The sequence below is a fragment of the Pinus tabuliformis genome, chromosome X (genome assembly GCF_031772625.1).
Source record: "Pinus tabuliformis cultivar Carrire ecotype Pingquan chromosome X, CPIR1, whole genome shotgun sequence".
Classification (NCBI taxonomy): domain Eukaryota; kingdom Viridiplantae; phylum Streptophyta; class Pinopsida; order Pinales; family Pinaceae; genus Pinus; species Pinus tabuliformis.
Window position 1 is genome coordinate 950695110 of NC_142308.1, and position 7427 is coordinate 950702536.

The following is a 7427-nucleotide window of genomic DNA, read 5'->3' on the forward strand; positions in this document are numbered from 1 at the left end:
GCTCTCAAGTGGCAGCCTCCAACTACAAATTCAGGGGGCAGAACAGGCTATAAGAGAAATGGTAAGGTATCTATTAGCAAGTATGACTGTGTCCTCAGAGAGACCATTGTCAAGCACAAAGATTTTTATTTTAGTCCCTTCTTGTATCTTAAATCCATAGTTGTTATCCCTTAGAACATTGTATTCTCCATCGCACAGCTCTCTGTCTCACCTCAGCATGCCCAACATCCTCTCATCATTGTAATTGATCTCTATTTCATTTTCGCAGATCATCCCATAGTCTCAATGTAATCTCGGTCGCACCACTGGCTATCAGTCCCTTGCCTCTGGCTCACCTCAGCACACCCAGCATCCTCTCATCACAGTAATTGATCTCTGTCTTATTTTCACTCCTCCATTTCCGCAGATCATCCCTTAGCCTCATTGTAATTTCAGTCGCACCACTGGCCATCAGTCCCTTGCCTCTCTCCATATTGTCACCGTTGTCATTTTTCAAAAGATTTTTATTAGCAGGCTCACCCCCAAGCTCGTCATCCAGGCCTCTGCTATCACTCAGCAAGGCAGGACTGCACGTGCTCAAAGGCTAGCAAGCAGCAGTATAAGGAAAGCTACAGCAGAAAAAACAAGAATCAGGGAGACAAGCAAAGCAAGAGGAAGGAGCATTAAAATGGAGCTTAATCCCAATGATAAGGCATTGAGGAATGACTCTTGCCCAACATGCAAGGGAAATAAGATCATGATAAATTGGTTGCAACAGTCATTAAAGGATCTCCGAAGTGAAATGCGGATGGAGCACAGTTTCCAGAAGCGCAATATGGCAGTTCATAAAGAAGAGATCATGGCTCTGAAATCTAAGTGCAAGCACTTAGTGGAAGCAGTGGACTACTATAAAAGCAAAGCCACTAGCAGTGAAGGGAATAACTTAGTCAACAACAACAACATGCACCAAGCGGCCCAGGACTACTCAGTTTATAAACCATAAATCTCAGTGAATATATGTTATGCAAATTTGTTTTCTTAGTTGGTCAATATGTCAAGCAGTACTCTAAAATAGCTAAAAAAAACTTATGAACTTTTGATACTAAGCACAGGAGAAAGGTCTGCGTGCCTATCTTACTACTCAGTCTATCATATCAGAATAGCGGAATGTAAAAGGAACTTGCTCCAAGACTTTTTTTTGGTAATATAACATCTATCTGAACTTATGAAAAAAAAAACAAACACAATGGGTCAAGTGGTTGACTCTGGCTGAATGGTGGTACAACACTTCCCTCCATACTGCAGCAAAAATGACCCCATTTATGGCACTTTATGGATATCATCCATCGTCCACTACATCATCTTTCAAAGAAAATTCTAAAGTTCAAGCAATGGAAGATCACATTGAGCATCAACAACAAGTTCTCAAACTCTTAAAGGATAACCTCACTTTGGTGCATAATAAAATGAAACAACAGACATATCAACATCGCAGTGAAAGAATTTTTTATGTAGGTGACTGGGTATTTCTATGACTACAACCATACAAACAAAAGTCCCTCAAGCAAGCTAAGAAGGATAATAAATTATCACCAAAGTATTATGGTTTGTACAAGGTGTTACAAAATATTGGTACTATGGCATACAAATTGGAGCTTCTTGCATCTTCCCGAGTGCACCCAGTTTTCCATGTTTCATGCTTGAAGAAGGTTATAGGTGAGAATATCCTAATTCAAACAATATCTTCAGAGCTTGACGAGGAAGGAGAAATCATATTGGAACCGAAATCAGTCACAAAAACAAGAAATCGACAGCTACGAAATTGATCAATTTTAGGGTATCTCATCAAGTGGAAGAACTTACCCGCTGAAGATTCCACATGGGAGGATGAGAATTTTATGCAGAAGCATCCATAACTACTCAAGCATTCAGGACAACACTTTTTCAAGGAGAGGGGCATGTTAGGTCCCTATAGTGCTAGTGTAACCCCTTATTGTTATTATTGCAACCCCCTTATTGTATTATTGTGCCCATATAGTCCCCATGTTGTTATTATTATGAACCATATAAGCTCACTATTGTTATTGTTGTGCCCCTACAATATTATTGTTATGTAGGCTCTGATTGTGTTGGGTCCCCTTAGACTCCTATATAGACAAAGGAGGTCTTGTCATTTGTATCATCTAAGAATTGTTCATTTGTGTAATGTAAAGGAGGTTGCCCCCTTCAAGAGGCTGATTTTTAAGTCGTTGATCTACCTTTACTATCTTTTTGTGAGATCGTTTCATAACAACTAAATTTGAACAAAATTGAAGGCTTCTTCCCAGATGAAAACACGGATAGAAAACCTAGAACAACTTCATTAACCCATTCATCAAGTTTATAACCTAATAAAACCTAAAGCATGGAAATGATTTGTCTTTTCATTTTAGGAATGATAGTGGTGGAATATGGTGGATTATGATGAGGCAATAAACTCCTTATGGTAAAAATGCTTCAAATATGTTGGTTGTTTCTTGGAAGGTTAGTTTATGATAGATTTGTGTTAGGGATTCAATTGAAAACAAGTCCATGAGAGCTAGAGGATTGAGTTGCGTGGCTTGGAGAATAGATTTTGGTGTGACATAAAACAATATTTCTCCATTTATAGATACTTCAACTTTTTTATTGGGAAGGTATTTATTTTCACACCAAGAAACAAATTCAGGAAAGTGGTATGTCTGAGGAAAAATGAACTGGGGTAACATGGACTTCCAATTACCAAATTCATCTCTTACATCTTCATATTTCTGGAATTCCCAATTTTGTAATTCGAGTAAATTGAATTCACATTTGGTCTTAATGATTTTAAAATATACATCTACAAGGTGCAATTCATCTAAGTTTGGGACTATGGGAAACATTGTGTTCTTAATTTTTTCCTTACTCTTTCCCTTCTGATTACTCATTTTGAATTAAAAAGAGAGAAGGAGACTATGAAAAACCAGTGAATTTTCCTACTGCCTGACATAATTGACTGTGAAATTTTAAAACCTTTATGCTTTAGAGCACTCCCATAAACACTCATAACATGAAGGAAATGATAAGGAAAATATGGAATGATATGGATTTAGAGAATATTTGATTTATCGTTAGTGAATTTAACATTTGGCACGTCTAACCGGTAATTCAAAGGTTAGCGGGAATGATATGCCACATAACCACTAATTTCGGTTGTTAGCATCAGAGTTAGTTGTGGAAAATTTATTGGAGTGTGGTGTCAATGGAAAATTAGTGGCATACATCTAGTGGAAATATGGCAAGGAAATACAGGACAAATAGCTAGTCGGTAGGTCATTTGCGGGGGTGAGGGTATGATGGTAAGTGATATAGGTGAGGGGGTGTGCAATCCATACACGCTCAACATGTATCCACGAGAGGCTTTCTAAAACACTCAATTGCATTTCTCCCCTATTAAACTTCGGGAATGCGGGGGGTTCCCGCAATTGATAATGAGGCTTTGATCTCGATGGAGAAAATCGTCGTCATTGAAATTGACTCAATTTTTAATCAACGCTTTTATTGGGTGGAAAATATAAATTTAAACTACGATAATTAAAAACTCCTATATGGAAATTTATCAAATGATGTCTAATGTATCTTATTACACCATTTTTACATTTTTTCTTTGTCTATAAAAACATGAGGTAAAAAAAAGTTACAACATCAGCTCCATCTAGGGACTACTTCCCCCTGCGGGATGCAAAGAACATGAAAATCCATGTGGCTTCTCCTCGAGCTATGGAGTCACTATTGTAGGAAATCACACTTTCTCTAAATATATAAATCACACCAATCATTTACAATGATAATAAAATAAATTTGCTAATTACTAAATATAGTGTTTCAAATATTGCCCATTGATTGGAAATGAGAAATATTCTCCTTATAAATTTTTAAGAATGAAAGTACTATTTCCTTTGATTTATGTAAATTTTAAAGGTCCCAACTAGATATTATAAAAATTCTCATGCTTTCCTTTCTCTTATCTTCTTCCATCCCATCTTAATATTAGGTCTCCTTGTCTGAAATCTCTCTCTCTCTCGCTCACTCTCCTATCAAATAAACTTTTCATCTTATTCTGATATCGTAGGAGTTTGTGTTGAACTCGTCTGCATTGATTAAGTTCAATAATATGATTGATTATTTTTGAGAAATCATTAGCTTACTCGTAGGAATATTGCAATAATTTCATGACTGTGAATGCCAATTGAGTAGGAAAAATGGCCCCAATTCCATAGACTAGCTGAAATGGAGATTTTCCCGTAGATCTTTTAGGTGAAACTCTGTTTGCCCAAACTACATACTTCAAATTAATGTCCCAATTTCTTTTATGATCTTCTAACACATTCATAATAACTTTAATCAAGCTTTTGTTTGATGATGTTGCTAGTCCATTCCCTTGTGGATAGTATGGTGTAGAGTGATGTAAAGAAATTTGGTATTTTTTACAAAACTCGTCAAAAATTTTTTAGCATATCTAAAAGACAAGGTGTTTTCGCAGCGCATAAACTTTTTAGCAGTTTCGCAGCGACATTTGTTTTAGTAATTTCGTAGCTAAAGCATTGACCTTGAATTGGCTGCGCTGCGAAATTGGGAAATGACAGATATTTAAGATTGTCCCGGAAACTAACTATGACACACAAAATCTGGGTGAAACAGAAGCTGCTTGTATTTCAAATAATGGACCTGTTGATGTCATTAGTATGAATGGTGGATTTGTTTCTTTCTTGAGTAAGTGGGAGCAGGTTCATGAATCTTGTTTTAATCTGCATGTCAGTAATGCAAGTGAGCGGGATTCATCACCAATGTTTAAAGTCCAAGGTTGGCTTTCTGCTGGGAAAATTCTCCGAAGCTATAGATATTTGTATTGTAGCATGGCTGTTTTGGCCAGATGAACGCTGTAGCAAAAAGTCTAGGAGGTCACAGTACTGCTGCTTCCTGTATGGCGTTCTCAAGGTTTGGTGAGGCAGGCAAATCACAGTTGACAGACTTGAAACAAATAAATGTGTAACACCCCTTTCCAATATTTCAAGGTTGTGCTGGTCATTTTGGATACTGTTCATCACCTTCAAGCTTAGGAACATGCAATGCCAAGAAAACAGAAATGGAGACAATCCTCATGCATGTGTCTGTGACGGATGCTCCTCATCAGGTGTGATAAAGGAAACTTCCTTCCAAAAACAATCTAATCAGGTAACTACAAAATTCCCAAACTTGGGTGTTCTAGATCGATTTGTAAGTCCTGTAGATCTAGTGCAGAAGAACACGAGCTTGCCTTCTCAGACCCTGCCTTCACCTTCGACGGGAAATTTTGACTTTTCAGTTGAGATGAAGAACAGGGTGTATTTAAACAACATTTTAACTCGTAAATGGGTGATAAAAGAATTTTGCAGTCAGCTTCCGAGGATGCGCACCCTTTTAAAGGGCACCTGCAAACAAACATGTCTTTGTCAGTTGCAAGCAAACATATTAATCAGCAGCCATTATTCAATGGTTCAGAGAAAACATTGATGGATCTAAGAAATACAGGGGTTTTTAAAATGACTGATATAAATGAAAATGGCGTGAATGTTATTAAGCACGTTGTTTCATTATTAATGCATATATTAAAGACATGAAAGTGCTCTTTTGAGATGCGGTGATCAATGCCAAATGTCAAGTAGTTTTATAAGAGTTTGATTGCTACAAGACCGCCATTATTAGTGGCACAAGAGCTGGTATTAGATTAACTGGTGCCGTTAAAAGATAAGTGCGCATTAAACAAAAACAAAAGAAGGATGGCGCCATTCCTAGAAAGAGAGGAGAAATCGCTGTCGTAAAGACAAGGAAGCAAATGGCAGAGCTCGAAATAGACGAGTTTCCTCTGTCAAGGTGGATGCGATGTTGTCTTCTACAAACGTGGTAACGTGCCAGTTACACGCTCCAGCTGTTGGCTTAGAGAAGGAGGATTGTCATATATTTTTAGTGCTCACTTAAAAACCACGGGTCAAGAAAATAGCATTAACAGAAGATGTGATATTGGAAAGCTTAGCACGGCATCTAATGTCTCAAATATTGCGGCTTCTTATGTCAAATTCATAGAATCGGGGGTGCATCGCCGGATTGACTTGATATTACACATTTTTCCAGCTATATGAAAAATCCGATTTGGTGTGATATCCAGTGGCTTCTGCAATAGGTAAAACACAATTCGATGAACCAGAATTCATTAAGGGGATCGGCAGTCACGTGTATTTTCTTCTGTTCCTTTACAAAGGGTGATACTCCTTGAAGTCAGCTGATATCTGAAGAATTATCTGTTACATAATTTTGAACCCGACAACGCAACCTTTGAGTATCTTATGTCTATGATTTTAATGGCGAAGGAAAGGCTTTCATGACCGGGACAATGCATTTGAGAGTTTCTTAAGATGAGTTTGGCTACTGAAACAGCAGGAAAGAAACCTAAACCTAGTAGAGAAATGAATTACTTGATTGCTATGTCATTTTGTATACTTATCATTCTGGGGACCGAAAAGAAAATTATTATCTCTGTTTCTGGCTAGGGCCGCAGAGCATAATGGATGACTGAATGACTGCTACTCGGTTAGTGAACACGATGGTAAATTCTTTAAAGGGAAAACCTGTACAGGGTCATATTGTTCAAAGAAAAGAGCCTGTTGAATTTGTTGGTCTTTTCTCAAACATGATAATTTTGAAGAGTGGATTGAGTACTGCACTACAGTAGGCACAGGGAGCCATATTCAGCAAACAATATAAAGTTTATCAAGAATCATGGAATTAAGCTATTTCATTTTGGGATCGAAGGAAACAAGGAGCCTTTTGTGAATATACCAGAGGATGTTATATGAGAAACATTGAAGGTTTTATTGGATGTTGGGAATCATCTTGTGCTGAAATCATAAGCCAGAACCAAAATTCTTCAGCGCTCAATAATACTATCTGACAGGGGACGGATAAGAAGAGTAAAGTTGGTACATGTCATAAATTTTTATGAATACCTGTGATTGACTGGTTTGAAATCAAATGTTGCGGATCAACACTTTGTTGATGTGTTTGATATATCCAGCTCTAAGTAGTCAAGCTGTGTATCAATGTGTTTCTGAGATTATAAGTTGGAGCCAAAATTCTTCACCTACATAATATTGAGCCATGTCTGGTAATCTGAAGCATATAAATTTTCTCATAGTTATATGGATTATGACCAGCTGGAGAAACGCAGTCCTATTCAGGCTTAAACTCATTGTGGCTAGTGCTTATGCGCACCATTATAATTATGCTCGGATGCACAAGGTTTATGACAAGTAAAAAGCTGTATTGTTGGCGGACATGACAAACATAAATGGACTTGTTGCAGCTGGTGTAGTTCCATTTCCTTTCAAGTTTACAGATGTAGTGACTACTAC